The sequence below is a fragment of the Vulpes lagopus genome, chromosome 8, assembly GCF_018345385.1.
Source record: "Vulpes lagopus strain Blue_001 chromosome 8, ASM1834538v1, whole genome shotgun sequence".
Lineage (NCBI taxonomy): Eukaryota > Metazoa > Chordata > Mammalia > Carnivora > Canidae > Vulpes > Vulpes lagopus.
The window spans coordinates 75,462,597-75,484,460 of NC_054831.1; the positions used below are offsets into that span (position 1 = coordinate 75,462,597).

The following is a 21,864-nucleotide window of genomic DNA, read 5'->3' on the forward strand; positions in this document are numbered from 1 at the left end:
GAGTTTAATAATTCCAAATCTTACATTCAAGTCTTAAATCCATATTGAGTTAAATTTTGTGTATGGCATTAGAAATGAGTCCAATTTCATTTACTTATTGTCCATTTTTCTTAATATTATTCATTGAAGAGACTGTCCATGTTCATTGTACATCCTTTGTCAAAGTAATTGACCATGTATGTGTGGGCTTGTTCTTGTATTCTCTTCTGTTCAATTGATCTATGAGTCTGTTCTTATTCTAATGCCACACTGTTTTAATTACTATTATTCTGTAATAAAGTTTGAATTCTGGTAGAGTTTTTCCCTCTAACTTTGTTCCTCCTTTACATGAATTTGCATGTCATCCTTGTGCAGGAGCCATGCTAGTCTTCTCTGTATCATTTCAATTTTAGTATATGTGCTGCCAAAGTGAGCACTATTCCTCTTTTTAAATATTGCTTTGGTTATTTGGGATCTTATGTGATTCTATACCAATTCTATTTCTGTGAAACACGCTATTGGAATTTTGATAGGGTTTGCACTGAATCTGCAGATTGCTTTGGTTGTTTGGAGCTTTTAATAATATCAGTTCTTCTAATTCATGAACATGAAATCTCTTTCCATGTATTTGTGTCTTCCTGTTTCTTTCATTAACACCATGTACTTTTTAATATACAGCTCTTTCAACTCCTTGATTAAATTTGTTCGTATTCCTTTTGATGAAATTGTAAATGGGATTGTTTTCTTAATTCTGACTTCTGATAGTTCAAGATTAGTGTACAGAAACAACAGATTTTAGTATATTTATTTTGTATTCTTGAAGCTTACTGAATTTTTTTGTTAGTTCTAGCAGTTTTTTGATAGAGACTCTAAGATTTCCTAAATAATAGCATGTCATCAGCAAATAGTGACAGTTTTATTTCTTCCTTTCCAGTTTGGATGCCTTTTATTACTTTGTCTTGCCTAATTTCTCTGGCAAGGACTTCTAATACTATGTTGAATTAAACTAGTGCCAGTGGGCATTTTGTCTTGTTCCTGACCTTATAAGAAAAGCTTTAAGCTTCTCACTATGGAATATGATGTTAGCTGTGGGCTTGTCATATGTGGCCTTTATTATATTAAAGTGCATATATACCTCATTTATCTTTATCTTAAAAGATAAATATATAAGAATATTAACTATATCATTAATTATAAACATGAAATAATTTAAATGTGTAAGTATAGGGAAATGAATGCACATACCATTTCAGGTATATGAAGTTATGAAATATTAAATGTCTTCCAAAATCTTGATTTCAAAGAATAATTAAATGTATAAATTTGTCTTCAAAATAAAGATTGCAGGGTAAAAATCTATACAGAAAATAAGATCAACCTTTAGGAAATAGGACAGAGGAAATGCCAATTGTGTTTTCATAAGTAGTGTGATTATATGAGATTTTATGAGAAATAGGTGCCCAGTTTGTGTTGGCTATTATTATTTTTATTTATATTTAACTTTTCTTTTTATTACTTTTCTTTAATTTCTAAATGCTATAAATTAAGGGGCACCTGGATGGCTCAGTTGGTTAAATGTCCTACTCTTGATTTCAGCTCAGGTTGTGAGATCAAGCACTGTGTTGGAGTCTGTGTTCAGCAGGTGTCTGTCTGACTTCCTCTCTCCCTCTCCCTCTACTCCTCTCGCCCCTCTCTCAAGTAAATAAATAAATCTTAAATAAATAAATAAATATTAAAAATAAGCATGCTTTACTTTTTTTTAGTGTGCTTTGCATTTATAATGAGAAGATACTTAACAATATAGAGGTATTCAATAACATTCCTCCAAATTTACTTCTTTAGAAAAGAATCCCCTCTCTCCAAAAAAAAAGAGTGATGTTGAATTCTTAAGATTTTAAATATTCATGATTAGAAATGAAAAGTTATGAAATATATATATGTATATATATATACATATATATATATATATATACACCACATGAAGGAAAACCTTAGCCACAGAGGAAAAAATATAGCAAGAATTAAGATTTTTTCCATTTAATATAAAATCTAACTAGTGTATTAAACATTGGCAAAGAAGAATCCTTAATTTTTTTTTTTTTAAAGGATTTGATTTTTTTTTTAATTTTTTTATTTATTTATGATAGTCACAGAGAGAGAGAGAGAGAGAGAGAGGCGCAGAGACACAGGCAGAGGGAGAAGCAGGCTCCATGCACCGGGAGCCTGATGTGGGATTCGATCCCGGGTCTCCAGGATCGCGCCCCGGGCCAAAGGCAGGCGCCAAACCGCTGCGCCACCCAGGGATCCCAGAAGAATCCTTAATAATAAAATAAACCGATCTTTACTGTATAAAACACTGGAATGTGATTCATTCAATTACCTTCATAAAAACTAGCTTCATAGTAAAGATATACTACAGAATCTGCAAATTGGAGCATCTGCCCTTCTAACTTTTGATGTAGGGCTTTTATTTGAAATTATTACTTATCTTTTCTGTCCATGGTGTTTTAATATATTTTGACAACATCAATATTCACTCCCTACAATTTCAGGTGCTTAAAGAGGGAAATGCCTCTATCTTTGAGATGCTAATGAGAGCCCTACAACAAGCATTTTAAGTATATCACATAGTCTGTAACTTAAGACAGAATATTCCAAATACAACTTCCTAATATGATGAAAAAATAAGCACCATTTTAATATGATATGGCAACAAATAAATACACATAAGCTTCATTTTATTTATGAAATATTATTCGTATGTTGGAAATGAAATGGCACTTTGAGTGTAAGAGAAACTCACTCTAAAATCCTAAGGACTTGATAGAAACTTTCTTCAACTATCATGATGTGAGAAAAATAGTTTGCAATTGAAAAATAGCTTTCATCTATTTAGAGTCCTGTAAGACACTCATTATTTGTGTTTCTCTTTTGATAATGTGATTATGAAGTTTGGCCTTCCACTTAGAGATGAGAAAATTGAATCAAGAGTTTATATTTCTTCATATTTCTATTAGAATATTGCCTCAAGAGGGAGAGATGCAAGTGATTTCAAAATTATGGAATTTGACCTTTTTTTATTGCAATGCTTGAATGTTGAAGCAGCATCGATGTACAAAATATTCAAAGTGCTACTTTTGGAACAAAAAAGTCAGTATGTTTCATGTCCATATTCATTAGTCAGGATTGGTTGAGTGATCCTGCAATAATAAAGAATTCAAATTTTTCAAGACTTTAAGACAATGACGTTAATGACTTATACAGTCAAGAGTTATTGGGGGCTGAGGCCATGTGCTGGGACCAGTGCCTTCCATGTTTAGGCTCAATGTTACTCCTCCATGCTACCACAGGCATTCGCAATACTCCTAACAGTAAAAGAGGAGAGGTGGAGATTTCTGTCCCAGCAATGAAGAACTTCTACCTACAAGTGACACTCATCATTTCCACTAACAGTCCCATATTTATGCCTAATTTCCTAGTCAGGATATGGAAGGGAATGTGGAAGTATAAACCTATGGTACACTAGAAAGAAGCAGTAAATGCAAGTTGAACAGTTGAAATGTCTGCCATGCTATTTAACTGTAATTTGCCAAAACCAGAAGTATTCATCATTAGTCAATAAAAATAGGTTCTTTGGTTCATTGTTTGCATTCTATTGAGAAGAAGCATCTAGGTCTCAAATGGGTGATTTTATGTGTTAACACCTCTAACTGAGATGGAGACAAAGAGAAATAACATACAAGCATGTGGATATGACTCTCCTAGCTTTAAATATTACCTAGACTTTCTTCTTCATGAAAAACACATACATAGAAAGACTTTGAAAAGATGATTATTCCCTTCGGTTACCTAGGACAAGTGAAAGAATATTGATTTTGGAGAGAAACAATCTGAGTTTTAATTCTAGCTTTTTGGAGTGGCAGGAAGCTTTCCTATAGAATATATTGAAAAAAGCTCCATTTTATTGATAGAGGAACTGAAGCACCAAATAGCAGCTATAAACTTATTTGAGACATACGATGGCTGAAATTAAAGCCCACATCAGACTGTTTATTCATTTAATTGAAGCTCATCGTTTTTTTAAAGTTTAATTCAAATTAAGATATTCATCTTATGGTATGAAATAATCCATGTAAAAACATTAATAACATTTACTATAATAAAACACACCACGAAAGCAGGAAATTGGGATAATTCAAATTTTTTAGAAGATAAAATATTTTATGTAATAAAAGGGGTACCAAAAATGTATTAGGATAATGCATACCTCTCATGAAACGCCAAGTTGTAATTTTATACTGGTAGCAACTTCTACCATAAAAGTATCAAGGCAACTCTTATCGCAGCAGACAAATTACATGTCGAAATTGTGAGGTAGACTGGGCACAACTTAATATGAGTTCCTATCACCTAATGAATTATGAAAGTCCTTACCTCACAGAAAAAAACATCCACCTCTATGATTTCAAACAAAACAATTTTCCACTGCCAAATTTCCTTTACAAGTGATTAAATATTTTGTTTTGTAAAGTGATAAAAAACAGGGTGAAAAGCCACTCTCCTACCCAAAGGGTTACATATGAGAAAAGAAGCATATTTCACATCGTGTTCATGGTCTTAGATGTGTAATTTTTCTTTTTTTTTTTTTATTTATTTATTTATTATAGTCACAGAGAGAGAGAGAGAGAGAGGCAGAGACACAGGCAGAGGGAGAAGCAGGCTCCATGCACCGGGAGCCCGATGTGGGATTCGATCCCGGGTCTCCAGGATCGCGCCCCGGGCCAAAGGCAGGCGCCAAACCGCTGCGCCACCCAGGGATCCCAGATGTGTAATTTTTCTGAGTCAACCCTAAACTGTATTTATAGATTTCATCTATTTAACCTGTCTTCTATTCCCCATCATGGTGATGAGGTTGTTTTACCCAAGTTTTTAATTTGGGGTCATGGCATACTTTCCAGACTCACAAATTTGTTTTTTGTCACATTCCCTGAGACTTAAATTATTTTTGTTGAATGAACTTGATGGGAAAGACTGCCTCAGTCTTACTGTCAAATAGTTTGCAGTACAGATGAAACACTTAACATTTTCTTCCATGCTAGAATTATCAAAAAAAAAAAAAAGTTAACAAAAAATATCCTACAAATACTCTGTAAGAACCACTCATCTTTGGAAACAGAGGGATGAGGGAAGGGAAGCTCATGTGTATTGAGCTGTTAATTTTTATTCAGTTCCAAATACAACTTGGTGTTTGGTAAGCATTTCCTAGTGTAATTCTTACAAACAAATAGTACACAGCTACATCCATACGTAGAATTAAAATTCAGGATTGTTTTCCTTCAAAGTCCATGTTCATTCCAGTGCATTCAGCCATGGAAAGGAATAGTACACCAGTGATACCACAATTAATACAACCATGTTGCCACCATTTTGACTACACATACAACCACAGGAACATCAGCATTAAAACTATTGAGCTCTTACTATCTTTCAGGGCAATAAACCTTAACATGCATTATGTTAATTCTCAGGGGTGTATGCAGTACCCCCTTCACATCTTCCATTGACAGATGAGAAAACTGGGAGTTAGAGAGTTTGAGCTACTTGCCCAAAGTGACATCGTAAGTAACTAAGTGAAGGGTGGATCAGGAATCAAAACCTAAGTCTGTTTGACATCGAAGTTAAAATTTGAAACTACTGCTCAGCAAAACTCAGAATCAAAACTGACAAGGAATCTCTGTTACCTCATCTATAAGGTACATGTGACTGACAAAATCTTTGGCCAACTAAATGGAGGCGGCTATTGTGGAGGCTTCTATGAATCGCAAGAAGGGATAACCCTAAATTTCCACTATTTGTATCATAAGCAGAAATTCCTGATCATCGCAAATGATTATTATTTAAAGGAAAAAGGGCCATCAGACTCGTTTTCAGGCTGTTTCAGGATCTTTTACGGCTCATTAGCTTTTCTCATCCCTTCCATTTCTGTTTGACTTCTCTGTGACCGTTTGTTCACAATTAATCAAGTTGTCCAGTGGCAAGGTCAGGGAGCGTGCCTGAGTTGACACAACCTACCAGCTCTACTGTTAAAATCAGCCCAGTGCTCCTGTCCTGCTGACAAGTGGGTTAGGAGAATCTCTCCTATACAAAAAGGCTGGCATTTTGCATTTCGGTGTTGTGCACAGGGCTCTCTCCACTGGAGTGTGACACTTCAGCAGAGACACAAAACTTATTACCCATCCTTAACCAGAGCATGGGTGGCTCAACTGCAGTCTTCTGCACTTTTCTTAGCTGGTTGCTTGCTATGATAACAACCACCATTTATTGCACACTGTGGCAAATGTTGGCTATGCCCTCGCCATGTCCCTCTGGCCCTACCAAATCTGTACACCTGGCTGATGTCAATAGCATTATCTGCATCTCCTGCCTGAGGAATTTTTCCCCATTACTATGGGTCCTTCTGTCCAGAGATCCTGCACATCTGCCAGAGGTGCCAGGGAACTCACACCCTAGGAGTGTAAAGCAAAGCCCAATGTTGGGAATTGCTTTATAAAATCCCAGCTCACACACCTCTGAGCTGGTGTAATCTAAGGGGTGTGTTTTAAACTATTTCCTAAAGTTGCCTGTTAGGATTAAACTCCCATTGCTTGCTGTGGAAGCTGGCTTAACAACACACCCTTTATTGGCTGTCTTCCTGTTCCTGTATTTCTTCTCCACTTCCACACTGGTAATCCTCATGCCTTTCAAATAAAGAAATCATTTTTTTTTTTTTACCTCCATGCTGTTTTCCAGAGTGACTGTATCAGTTTCCATTCTCACCAACACCTGTTGTTTCCTGTGCTCTGAATTTTAGCCATTCTGACAGGTACAAAGGGATATCTCATTGTATTTTTGAATTTTATTTCTCTGATGATGAGTGATGTTGAGCATCTTTTCATGTATCTATTAGCCATTTGTATGTCTTTGGAAAAGTATTCATGTCTTCTGCTCATTTCTCAACTGGATTATTTTATTTTCAGGTGTTGAATTTGATAAGTTCTTTACATATTTTGGATACTAATCCTTTACCAGATATGTCATTTGTCAATATCTTCTCTCATTCTGAAGGTTGCCTTTTAGCTTTGTTGATTGTTTCCTTAGCTGTGCAGAAGCTTTTTGTCTTGAAGTCCCAATAGTATTTTCTTTTGTTTCCCTTGACTCAGGAGACATATATAGTAAGAAGTTACTGCAGCCAAAGTCATACTTGAATCTCTGTTTCAAGGTCTGGATTTGGAGAATCCCACAATAAGCAAACTAACAAACAAACAAAAAAAAAAAAAGAAAGAAAGACAAAAAGAAAGAAAGAAAAAAAGTACCTATAATGGGCCAGCGCTGTAATAATCATTGAGCATGCAACAATGACAACGACACTCACCTACTTAGGGATAGTTAGGAGATTAGGAGGTTACTGTTAGGAGAAAAGGGCCAGATCTGAAAACATAGAGGAAGTCTCATTTAATGAATGAGTGGGTTTTGTGAGTTCAATGGAAAAGGGATTTCAGGTGGTGGGGGTGGGCAGCATGAATAGATGCATAGCTGTTTATCAGAGCAGGCTGATTTATTATTTTTTATTGTTAAGTTTTTAAAAAGATTTATTATTTTAGAGAGATTGAGAGAGCACATGCACATGCATGGGTTAGGGGAGGGGCAGAGGGATAGAATTTTCAAGCCGACTTCCACTGAGCACAGAGCATAATGCTGGGCTTCATTCCAGGATCCTGAGATCATGATCTGAGTGGAAACCAAGAATCAGAGGCTTAACCAACTGAACCATCCAGGCACCCTGGAGCAGGCTGCTTTGAATGCTCTCCTCCTCTCCTGCCAGCATTCAACCCCAATTCATACTGCAGAGGAGTTAATTTTCTTTCTTTCTTTTAAAAAAATATTTATTTATTCATGAGAGACACAGAGAGACCCAGAGGCATAAGCAGACCATTAAGGGACTCAATCCCAGGACCCTGGGAACACGACCTGAGCCGAAGGCAGACGTTCAACTCCTGAGCCATCCAGGCATCCCAGTAGTTAATTTTTTTAAGGAACAATTGGTCAAGGGAGGAGAAATTATAACTAAAGAGGTTTGAAGGATAGTAATGAGACCTCACCATTTATTAAAGTATTTCCTTACGGTCACCAGAGATTTAACTCAAGATCCTCCTTGATACCCAAATTCACACATTTTACTATAGCAAACATTCCCAGCTACTAAATGAAAACCATAATACTCACTTTTCTGAGTCGCTACAAAAACTAAATTGGACAATTACAGCTTTGATATGAGAATGATGAGAGATTGGTTTCCTTACCAGAGACTACTTACCTGTGATTAAGATCAGTGCCTCATAAAAACCACAATTTACTATAGGTCGTGGACTTTTGAGATACCTCCTAAAAACTGCAAACAGAAAATTGTACATCCTACCATTTAAGGTCTGCTTGCTCTCACCATGGGCAATACTGAGCATGTTCATTCATCTCTCACTCTTAGTTTTTTCAAAATACAGTATTGTAGAAGAGATGCCAGTGAAGTCTTGGCTAACATTACAGATTTTGGGATCTTTACTAAACTTTGGCAATCCTCCAGTGGTCCTCCAGTGCCAAATAAACTAGGTTTAAATGGCTTAGCCTGGCATTCAAAGCCATCCATCATACTCCCCCAATCTAATGATGTAGCTTCACAGTCATCATTTTCTTTAAGACATCTAAGATTCCCACCAATACAAGAAAACTACTGTTCTCTATGGACATGCTGTGTTTTTCCCTCAAGCTTTTGCTCTCATCATTGCCTTCATTTAGAATGACTCTGCTTTCTCTAATGCTTTTCTTTCCTCAGAGCTTGGCTCAGTTGTCCTCATCTCCGCAACACCCTTTACACTAGTCCTTCAAGTCAGGGAATGCTCTCTCCACCTTTCTTTCTTTCTTTCTTTCTTTCTTTCTTTCTTTCTTTCTTTCTTTCTTTCTTCTTCTTTCTTTCTTTCTTTCATGTCCCTTTTCCACATTTTATTCTAGTACAGATATTTAGGTTCATGTTGAGTCTCTCCTACATTTACATTCTAATGTAAATTCTTGAGGGAAGATAAGATCTTACATGTTGCTGTATTTCCCAGAGCATCATGGCACAGCACTATGCACAAAGCTAGTGCTTTTTACATACTAGTGAGGAAAAATCCAATACTAACTTCACCTGCTCTCCTGGAATCTCTACAAAGTTCTGGAGACCACCTAGTTCAATCTTTATGAGGTCTTTTCAGAAGTAAAATTAAGTCTTCTAGTTTCCAAGGGAAGGAAACAAATCTCAGGTTCTTCGCCAGATAATAATAGTACGTACATTTTATGCTTTATTACCTTCAATAAAATAATCTTATAAAGAAGCAGCACAGAGATTAGCACAGGATAATTGCTCACCACATATAAGTAGGTCTAATTATAATTATCTTCATTTTTGTTTTTCAATTGAGTGTTGAGCAATATTTGGTATTTACATTAAATTATGTTTTAAAGTGCCATCTGGAATTCCTTTATAATAAGTGCATTCTAGAAAGTGATTACCAGGGTCTTCTTGGCAGAACATCAGAAATAAAGGATGAGTTTAGGGTTTTCAGAGTGTTTAAAGATTCACATTAAAAAATATATATATATATAATATATATATAATATATATAATAGAACAAAAAAAACCAACTGTCAGACAATAGAGAAAACTAGAAAACTGAGGGAATTTGTTCCCTGTAGACCTGCTTTGAAGAAATGTTAAAAGAAATTCCTCAGGGAGGAGGACAATTGTTCAGGTCAGAAAATCAGATCTACATAAAGAAGGAAAGAGCACTGGAAAATGAATAAACAAAGGTAAACTAACAACCAATTTTATTATTCTTAATCTACCTAACATGATAATGTGTTCAAAATAATTGTAAGGAAGTATTTTACTTTGTATCCTTGTACACATACACACAAATATATGCATCTATATATGGTTGTATGTAGTTCTATGTGTAAATGAAATAATGATACCAGGGATGTGAGAGAGGAATTAGAAATATTTTGTAATTGCAAATACTTGCACTGCCTGAGAAGTGGCAGAGTTTTATCTGAAAGTGGACTAGGGTTATCTGTAAGAATTATATTGCAAATTCCAGGACAATTGTAAGAAAAGTAAGAGGGGAAAAGTATAATAGATATGCTAGAAGGGGAAGAAAATGCAATCATATAAAATGCTCACTTAAAACCAGAAAGAATAGAAAAATGTGTGAAAAATAAAAAAAGAACAAAGGAAAAGGGCAAAAAGTAAAAAAAAAAAAAAAAGGTAGCAAGTTTGGTAGATATATCTGCAAAGGGAATAAGATGTGTTTGCTATTCTAGTTGGAGACCTTAGCTCCCTTCTATCAGAAATGGAAACATCCAGCAGGCAGAAAATTAGTAAAGACATAATTGAACTCAATGGCTCCATCAATATGCAAAATATGGTTCATGTTTATAAACTACTTTATCCAAAAATGCACAATATGCATTCTTCTCAAGCTCATATGAAACTAAGATAGATCACATTCTGGACCATGAAACACACCTTAACACATTTATAGTAAAGAAAACTATACAATGTCTGCTCTTGACCACAGTGAAATTAAACTAGAAATCAATAATAAAAAGAAAGCTGGAAAAAAATCTCCAAATACCTGATGATTAAATAGCATATTTCTTAAAAAAAAAAAAAAAGATTATTTATTTATTTATTTATTTATTCATTTATTTATTTCACAGAGAGATTGAGAAAGAGCAAGCACAAGGAGGGAAGAGAGAGCAGCAGACTCCCTGCTGAGGAGGGGGCCCTACATAGGGCTCCATCCCAGCACCCTGGTATCATGACCTGAGCCAAAAAGGCAGAAGTTCAACCATCTGAGCCACGCAGGTGCCTCTAAACAACATATTACTAAATAAAACATGGTCAAGGATTAAATAGCAAGAGAAACTTCTTTTTAAGGATTTTATTTATTCATGAGACACAGAGAGAGGAAGGGACACAGGCAGAAGGAGAAGCAGGCTCCCTGCAGGGATCCTGATGCAGAACTTGATCCCAGGACCCGGGGATCATGCCCTGAGCCAAAGGGAGATGGTCAACCACTGAGCCACCCAGGCATCCCAACAAGAGAAACTTCAAAAATATTTTGAACTAAAGGAAAATAAAATTTATCAAAATGTGTGTGATGCAGCAAAAAAGCAGTGCTTAGAGGGGAACGTATAGCACTGAATGCAAATTTTAGAGAAGAAGAAAGATATAAAATCAATAACCTAAACTTCCACTTTAGGAAACTACAAAAGTAAGAACAATTTAAATCTAAATTAAGCAGATGAAAAAAAAGAATAAAATTAGAGCAGAAGTCAATGAAATTGAAAACACAAAAGCAAAAAAGAAACCTGATAAAACTAAAATCTCAATCTTTGAAAAGATTAATAAAATTAATAAGCTCTGGCCAGAATAAATAGCAAAAAATAGAAGACACAAATTACTGATATGAGAAATGACAAAAGGAGACAGCACTATAGATCTCAGGGACATTAAAGTGATAATAAAGAAATGGTATGAATAACTATTAGCCCACAAATCTGATAGTCTAGGAGAAATGGACCAATTCTTTGAAAGACACAATTTGCCAAAATTTATACCAGAAGAAACAGACCATCTAAATAGGCCCACAATGATTAAAGAAATTGAATAAAAAATTAATAACCTTTCAAAAACAGAAAGTACCAGGCCCAGATAGATTCAGCTGATAATTCTACCAAACATTTATGGAAGAATTATTCCAATTTTCTACAATATCTTTCAGAAAAAAGCAGAGGAAATACAATTGAACTCATTCTGTGAGGCAAGAAGTATCCTAATAATAAAGCCAGGCAGAGATATAATAGAAACACTACCAACCAAATCTTCCATCTATGTAATCCTCAAAATTTAGCAATTTCAATCCAACAACACATAAAAAAAATCTTATACCATAACCAAGTGATATTTATACCAGGTGTACAAGGCTGGTTAAATATTGTAACATTGATTAATGTAACCCATTATATCAACAGTTTTAAAAAGAAAAGTCATAGGATCATGTCAATAGATGTAGAAAAAGCATCTGACAAAACCTAGCACCAATCCATGGTAAAAAAAAAAAAAAAAAAAAAAAAAAATTCTCTCAGCAAAAGAGAACCAGAGGAAAACACATGATAAAGAATATCTATAAAACAAACAAAAAACAACAAAAAAGAAACCTACTGTTAACACCATATCCTAATGTGAGAAACTCAAAGCTTTCTCAGCAACATTAAAAACAAGGCAAGAAAGCTCCTGTAACCACTGCTTTTCATCATTGTACTGGAAATTCTTAGGTAATGCAATGAGACAAAAAGAAAATAAATGGTATACTGATTGATTGGAAAGGAAGAAAATAAAACCATCTTTGTTCACAGATCCATTAACTTCTATAAAGAAAACGTGAAAGAAGTGGCAAAGAGAAACTGCCAGAACTAATACACAGTTAGAGCAAGTTTTAAGAATACAGATTGATATACAAAAGTCAATCTCTATACTATATATTAGCAATGAACAAGTGGAATTTGAAATTAAAAATTCATAACCATTTATAGTAGCATCTCCCCCCAAAATTAAATATTTAGCTATAAATCTAACAAACCATGTATAAGATCCATATGAGAAGCACTACAAAACTAGGATGCAAAACATTAAAAATGAACTAAATAATGGAGAAATGTTCCATATTCAGGGATAAAAAGACTCAATGTCATTAAGAAATTAGTTCTTCCTAGATTGATCTATAGATTTAGTACAACCCCAATCTGAATCCCAGCAAGTTATTTTTTAGATATTGTTAATTTGATACTAGAGAGTTTAAATGGAGAGGGAAAATGCTCAGGATGGCCATCATAATAATGAACAAGAACAAAGTCAGAAAACTGACACTAACTGACTTTAAGATTACTATCAAGATACAAGAGTAAGACAGCATGGTATTGGTAAAGAACAGACAAATTGATCAGTAGAATAGAGAACACAGAAGTAACCCATAACATAAATATAGTCAGTTGGCTTCTGATGAAGTAGCAAGAACAACACAATGGAGAAGACTGTTTTCAATAAATGAATGCTGGAACAAGTGCTCATCTGCATGCTAGAAAAAAAAAAAATCTAGATACTGACCTTACAGTGTTCACAAAAATTTAACTCAGAATAGATCAGAGACACAAAGATAGAATGTAAAACTATATAACTCATAGGAAATCTGACATAAAAACGTCTAGGTGATGTTAGGTACGGCAGTGACTTTTAAGATAAAACACCAAAGACATGGTCCATGTAAGAAATAATTGATAAGCTTCACTTTATTAAAATTAAAAGCTGCTCTAGGGGCTCCTAGGTGGCTCAGTCAGTTGAGCGTCTCTTGATTTTGGATCAAGTCATGATCTCAGTGAAATTCAGCCTTGCCTCACGTTCCACGCTCAGCAGACAGTCTGCTTCTCTACCTCTCTCTCTCCCTCTGCCCCTACCTGTACTCCCTCCCTCACTCTATCTCTAAAATAAATAAATCTTTAAAATATAAAACAAAAAAACTGCTCTGTGAAAGACAATGGCAAGAGAATGAAAAGGCAAGGTTCAGAGTGGGAGAAAATATTTGCAAAAGGCACTTCTGATAAAGGCTATTCGCCAAAATATACAAAGAATTCTTTTTTAAAAAATGGTTTTATTTATTTGAGAGACAGAGATAGCACAAGCAGAGAGGAGAGGGAGAATCAGGCTTCCCACTGAGTCGGGAGTCCAAGAGGAGGCTGCATCCCAGGACCCTGGGATCATGACCCGAGCCAAAGGCAGCCACTTAACCAACTGAGCCACCCAGGCGCCCCACAAAGAAATCTTTAAACTCAACAATAAGAGAACACAAAGAACTCAGTTAAAAATGGACAAAATAGGGATCCCTGGGTAGCTCAGCGGTTTAGCGCCTGCCTTTGGCCCAGGGCGTCATCCTGGAGACCCAGGATCGAGTCCCACTTCAGGCTCCCTGCATGGAGCCTGCTTCTCCCTCTGCCTGTGTCTCTGCCTCTCTTTCTCTCTCTCTCTCTCTGTGCCTCTCATGAATAAATAAATAAAATCTTTAAAAAAATGGACAAAATAGGGGGCACTTGGGGGGCTCAGTTGGTTAAGCATCTGACTCTTGGTCTCAGCTCAGATATATTTTTTTAAATTTTTATTTATTTATGATAGTCACAGAGAGAGGAGAGAGAGAGAGAGAGAGAGAGAGAGAGAGAGGCAGAGACATAGGCAGAGGGAGAAGCAGGCTCCATGCACCGGGAGCCTGATGTGGGATTCGATCCCGGGTCTCCAGGATCGCGCCCTGGGCCAAAGGCAAGCGCCGAACCACTGTGCCACCCAGGGATCCCCCTCAGCTCAGATCTTGATCTCAAGGTTGTAAGCTGAACAAACTACTTGCATAGATACTTTATCATGGAAGATATACAAATGGAAAATAAGCATATAAAAAGATGTCCAACAGCACACGTTATTCTACAACAACATGTATCATTCAAAATGACAGTGAGGTACCACATATTTAATAGATACCTATTAGACCAGTCAAAATCCAAAACATTGACAAAACCACATACTGTTGAGGGAGTGTAGCAACACGAAATTTCATTCAATGATGATTGAAGGCAAAACAGTACAGCCACTTGGAAAGACAATTTAGTGGCTTCTTACAAAACTCTACTTACCTTTACTATGTGATCCAGAGGTCTTGTTCTTTGGTATTTACCTAAATGAATGGAAAACATAAAACTTAAACATAGATATTTATGGCAGCTTTATTCATCATTGCCAAACTGTGAAGCAATCACGATGTACAGCAGTAGGTGAAGGAAGAACTAAACTGTGGTCCATTCAGACACTGGATTAAAATTCAGCACAAAAAAGAAATGAGCTCTTAAGCCATGAAAATACGTGGAAGAAACTTAAATGCATACTGCAAACTAAAAGAAGACAATCTGAAAAAACTACATACTATATGCTTCCAATCATTTAATATTCTGGAAAAGGCAAAACTACAGACATTAAAAAGTTTAGTGGTTGGCAGTGGTTAAGAAGGGAAAAAGGATGAGAGTAAGCAGAGCACAGAGGATTTTTAGGGCAGTGAAACTATCCCATAATATTAGTGGAAATATATCATTATACATTTGTCAAAACCCAGAGAATGTACAAAACCAAGAGGGAACCCTCAACAAATTATGGGTTTTGGGTAAGTAGAATGTGTCAGTGTAGGTTCATTGGTTGTAACAAAATGTATTACTGTGGTGGGGGTTATTAATAGTGGGCAGAAGTTCGGAACTCTGTATTATGGGAACTCTGCACTTTTAATAAATTTCACTATAACTTTAGAACTGCTCTAAAAAATAAGTTTAAGAATTAAAATAAACCTTTTCTAGCATCCCAACTCCTTGCCATTAGTGGTGAAAATATTCCTTTAATTTAAATCTTTGTATCTTCAAAATCTCTCAGTAAAATAAAATGTTACTTGATATAAAAGCCACTCATCATAAAATTAACAATCTTCAATGAATAAACAGAGATTGATTTTTACTGTATTATATGACTTAATTCACTCCTATTGGGATTTAAGGGATTAGGAATAATAACCCATAATGAAATTAGCTCCAGTTTCTCAAAAGGAAGAACAGACAGTAATTATAGGATTGTAACACAAGGCCATATAAATTTAAATTAGTGTTACCTAAAATTTTAGAAAGTATTTAATAAGTTCATGAAAATCCATAAATTCTTCACAGTTAGAATTCTACGTGTATGTCTCTTAGAGAATGGGTGCTTTTAGTCTGATTACACACTTTTAAGTGACATGTCATGGCTTTCATGTCATATATTTTAGTTTAAGTTATTGAATAAAGGTGCTAGTTATTTTAAAAACTAGTTATTATCTTAGTTGTTCCAACAACTCCATTTAGACTACTTTTACATCAAAGGAAAAAAAATTATTTAAAATCATCAACAGATGATTTCCAAGAATAAGTAGTTCTTTTTCTAGAGCTTAAACAGAATTGGGATACTGGGAAAAGTCAACCAAAATATTTCAAAAAAAAATCTTTTGTTTTAAATTGTCACTCTAAAGATGAATATTAAGGGTATATTTTAGTCTGTAGTGAATTCACATCTCCTTTAAAGTATGTGCCTTCAAATGACCCTGCTTATAGGTGCTTAATATGTACATCAGTTATAATTTTATATGTGTACATTAAAATAGTATGATTTTTCAAATGTGTTCAAATATCCAGTAGCCAGATAAGTTTATGCTGTTTTAACTAATGTATTTTTTTTATTATTCAAATGGTGCTGAAAATAACTCATAGATGTCGCTTTAAGAGTGAAAAGTATGCCAGCAAAGAAATCTAACTTTTTGAATAATATCTAAAAAGGTTACTGCATGAACCATCACTTGATATTTGCATCGTCTAATACTGAAAATAAAGCATCCATTCCATGTCTCATCCAGGGAAAATTGAAGCTATGCTATTGACCAAAAGGGCAGAGTTTTTTCAAAGATAACTTGACACATCAGAATATCTCTTTCCTGATAACATGTTAGTGGCAGAAAAGGTGAAACTGTTTACTTAATTAGTGAAAGAATGAGAGGTGTTAGGTGTAAGTCCATAAAAGTGTTGAAAGCCTGAGAACACATATCACGTTGGGAGGAAAATCAAAGTATGGGAAATGTGTGTAAAGGACTTGAAAAGAAAGTAGAAAATACTAGAACTTTATGAAAACAGTAAAGAAAGCAAAATGATACTAATAAAGTCTAAGATACTGCGAATACCGACCCTGATTTCCTCTCCAATTACTGAACTGTATCATTTCTGTAGCTCTGGATGACATACTCGCTAGAGTGTTAAGGGATTAACTAATGAAGTTACTGGAACATTGGCAATTACTTTTGAAGTCTTCTAAAATAGGAAAGGTGATATGTTGGAAGACTATAAAAAAAAATAGAGGCAATTTTATTTCTGGTATTCAGAAAGAACAAGGGCAATAATCCGTAAACTCATGGGCCAGTTTTTCCAACCTCAATCTTATTTGAAAAAACAAAGAAAAACCTTCTGCCATATTATTCTGCAATTTAAAACAACGACAACAGCAATGACAACAGAATTTCTGATGGTCAGTAATCTGGGTCTGTTCAGATAACTAAGGATTGGGGAATTTTTTAGTTTTCAAATCAATAGATAAGAATTTAATGGTGTCAGTGCCTGGGTGGCTCAGTCAGTTTGGCATCTGCCTTTGGCTGGGAACATGATCCCAGGGTCCCGGGATGGACAGGCTCCAAGCATGTCAGGCTCCATGCTTGGGGGTGAGCCTGATTCTCCCTCTCTCCCTGCGCTCCCCCCTGCTCTTTCTTTCTCAAATAAATAAAATCTTTTAAAAAAAGGCTTTAATAGTGTCAAGAATAGGGGAAAGGGAGAGTGGATAATGGGGAGAGAAGCTTTTATTATTATAATGCAAGGAAGCATTACTGTCTTGAGTTTACATTTGTTTACATATGTGCATTGCTTCATGATTCTAGCATTGGCAAGGCATTCAGGACAAAGAAAAATGATAAATGACATGACATCATTTCACGTGAGCAGGGTAAGACCAGAGGGACTGCAAAGATTGGTGTGAGGTTTGTTTAAATGTAATGTCCTCTCAAATGATCCAGGAGTGAGTAGAAGCCAAATATTAATAACAGCTGTTGATGATATGTGAAAAGGAGGTGTTATAAACACCAATCAGGACTAAGACAAAATAATAATTCTTTTAAGGCCCATGGAGAATTGATAAATAGGCAGGACATAACAAATGAGGTCGAACTTGGAAAATATATCAGGAGAAAAATATTCTGAAGCAGAATAAGACAAAAAGAAGATGAAGTCAGAACTGTAGGAACAGAAATGTTCCTCTAAAGAACATTTTATGTCTTTTATGTTATTTTTTATTTTCATGTTATCTATCATTTTTTATTTTTTAAAGTTTTCATTTAAATTCCAGTTAGTTAACACACAGTGTCCGTATTAGTTTCAGGTGTACGGTGTAGTAATTCAATACTTCCATGTAATACCCGGTGCTCATCACGACAAGTGGAGTTTTAAAAAGCTGCATGCCTCCAAAGAGGGTTTCTGGTTACCCCGGTGGGAAATTCCCACTTTGCGACAGCCTATCTTATTCAAAACTTGATAACATTTTTACAGATTTATCTAGAAAAAAGTTTACGAGGCCTACGAGGCCAGTTTATTATATTCACGATAAAGATATTATGTGCAAACAAGTGAATGGGTTGCGGTAGGGCTTGTCACCTTTTTCTCTTACCTGAAAGATGCCCCATGCTGTTAAGATCAGTTCATAATTAAAGAATGACTGAGATAAATCACCTGACACACAGTAACTGAGTATATATTAGTTGCTGATAATGGATGATTACAACACAATCCCTAACCCCAAGAAGCTAAAAAATGTCAATGAGTATAGTGAAAATGGGGATAGGGTAGAGAGTAGATATTAGAGACATTCATCCACCTATAGTATGTCTTTGCCAATCAGTGGCTGACTCTTCAATTTAGATCCATGGATATGAAGGGTCCCTACTGTATAGATGCATAGGTTAATTTATGAATTCTGTGAGCATGAAGTTAACCAAATATAAAATCAAAATATAAGCTACAGAGAATAGTTGAATATAATAATAAGATGGGTTAGATCAGTCAGGATAAATCAAACAAAATCATACTCTATCCTCAATTGCTCAATTCTAAGAAACTGATGTTTCTACCAATAGTTTCTAAATATGATCAAGGTACCTCATAAAGAATCATTATATTTGATTTTTTTAAATATGTTTTGAACAAAGAAGAAGTATTCAAACCTCCTTCTCCTCAGTAAGTAGTTGGGTGGGTGTAAAGATGTACACTGTAGGAGTCTCAGATTTGAAGTTTAGAAGCCCTCTGAAAAAAAGGGAATGACTCATTCATTTTGCCAGGGTCATCACTCTACTTCTGCAATTAAACCTGGAAATTTCCCAAAAACAAATTCGCTGACTCTGGAAATGTGGCATAATCCAGACTATGGAAGCCAATAGGGGTCCCACCGTCTATTTGTCAGCAAATTGCCTTTCCTTCACAGGTACTTTGAAACATTTATTTAGTTAGTGATTTTTCTTTCTTTATTAAATTTATTCCTGAGCATTTGGAAATTAGGGTCAGATGATTCCATGGGGGCAATCAGGCATATCCTAGTGGTCGTGTGGCAACATTTTACTTCATGCTCTCAATTGAGCATAGGATGGATTTTTATATGTGCAAATGTCCCTTGATTTCTGTATTATTAAAAGAAGACATGGTACAATATGCTGTATACAAAGTCAGGATGGCTAAGTAGGGCAGGCCCGGTGGCCCAGCGGTTTAGCACCCGCCTTTGGCCCAGGGCATGATCCTAGATTCCTGGGATCAAGTCCCACGTCGGGCTCCCTGCATGGAGCCTGCTTCTCTCTCTGCCTATGTCTCTGCCTCTCTCTCTCTCTGTGCCTCTCATGAATAAATAAATAAAATCTTAAAATAAATAAATAAATAAATAAATAAAATCTTAAAAAAAAAAAGGATTGCTAATTATTGGATTTATTTCCCAGCACTAGAAGTGGTATGCTTAGTTTTCATGATTATTACCAATTTGATCATTTCAACATACATGTGTTTTGAGACCACTTCCTTATTGTACTTACATGTATTTGTTGAGGATATCATCATGAATGCAGCTCTGTGTTATGTGCTGAGGCGAGGATGGAGTAGAACCAATCTAACACGAGTAGAAACGCTCTATCTCTTAAGCTCATCATCTAGTGTTTAAGAAAGGCATTACAAATAACAAAACAGCAAAAACACTAATTATTAACAATATTTATAACAATTATTTTTCTCTAAGGTTTTTTATTCATGAGACACAGAAGCAGAGACACAGGCAGAGGGAGAAGCAGGTTTGCTGTGGGGAGCCTCACACGGGACTCGATCCCAGGACCCTGGGGATCATGCCCTGAACCAAAGGTAGATGCTCAACCACAGAGCCACCCAGACATCCCTATTTATAACAATTATTAATAATAATAACAATAATAACAATATTATTATTTCTCTGAAGTCGCATAACAGATGTTAACAAAGCATTACAAGTACACAGAGGAAGCAGGAATACAGTCCAGATGCAGAAGCTGGAAGTTGGAAGATCTCAGTTGAACCTTGGTTTCAGCAGTCAGAGTCTAATCAGGAGACAAAAGTCAAAGAAATACTAGCTGTAAAGAGGTATTAACTAAGGCATAAAGAAAAATCTAAAGGACACAGGAATAGCAGATATAGGGAGCAGTCATTATCCCTAGGGTTCAGATAGATTACCTATGGCAGGGAGGACCAAATCCACCAGAACCTCTTTCCTTGCCTTCCTTGCTATCCCTGAACTTAGAGACTTTGATCAAGAGGGTGAAGTTATGGCCCACTGTGTAGCAGAGAAATCTCCAGAGTGCCACACCCACACAGATCATGGTCAAGCTACCTCTGGAATGCCAGAGCAAACCCTCCATGGGGAGATGTTTTGCACTCATGTCTTGCTCACCGATGCCGCCTCACTGAGCTTCTCACAGACTCTACAGCCAAGCATCAGAAATGGATGGACCCTTCACTGATCCATGTCCAGTCTGAGAACAAAACCACACCATGTCACAAGGCCTCCCATAAGAACAATAGGTAACATTAGTTCAGCACCTACTACATGCCATGGATGCGGCTCAACACTATGTCTTCACGCATTTAATAGTTACAAATGCCCTTTACAATAAGTATTATTATTATTATCCCCACTTTACATATGAGAAACAGTGGTTTAGAGTTCTTATGAAATCTGGCCAAGAAATCTGTCCAAGATCTCACTGCTATTAGTTGTATAGCTAGAAATCAAGCCCAGGTTTGGCTTCAGATATGATGCTTTTTACGTGCCCCCAAATCGTACCTCACCTGCAAACCTTGCATACTCTTCACAAACCTGTTTGCCTGTATCCTTGAATCCTTGGACAGTTTTCTGGAGGCTCCCTCCCTACCACCTAGTTAAAGCCAGACAATAGCTGACATCTCCATGCTGAGAGATCTGAACTTCTGCAGAGGACAAACCCACCCCAGGAAGCCTGTCTCCTGCAAAATTTGAAGGTTATTTCCTTCCACAGCCCCAGTCTGACTCCAGGGGTTCGATGTGATTGACTATTTTAGAACTTTAAGAGCAGTTAAGTGCATCATGCCATCATCTTTGCTCTCCTGGCCCACGACTCAAGGAAGAAACCCAGAATCATCTGTCTTATCTCAAATTATAAACCCTACCGTGTTTTGTGTTTCTTATTTTCTCCCTCAGACTCCCACCATTCTCCTCCCTCTCCAGCTTTTCTCCTTTGTTATATGGGTCCTCACTAAGTTATGTTTTTTCATCTTTTTTCTCTTCATTAAACATTCCTTTTGGGATCCCTGGGTGGCGCAGTGGTTTGGCGCCTGCCTTTGGCCCAGGGCGCGATCCTGGAGACCCGGGATCGAATCCCACATCGGGCTCCCGGTGCATGGAGCCTGCTTCTCCCTCCGCCGGTGTCTCTGCCTCTCTCTCTCTCTCTGTGACTATCATAAATAAATAAAAAATTAAAAAAAAAAAAAAAAATAAAAATAAACATTCCTTTTATATTAGTGTTGCCAAAAATTTGGTTCCCTGCACAAGGCAGAATTAATATATACTTC

General features: G+C 36.1%; 1 non-coding gene across 1 annotated transcript; it reads right to left on the minus strand.

Moving 5' to 3' along the window:
* Positions 1 to 308: 308 nt before the first annotated feature.
* LOC121498292 lies at positions 309 to 416 on the minus strand. The gene has a single exon (XR_005989689.1). It is a non-coding gene; the product is annotated as a U6 spliceosomal RNA (small nuclear RNA).
* Positions 417 to 21,864: the final 21,448 nt, after the last annotated feature.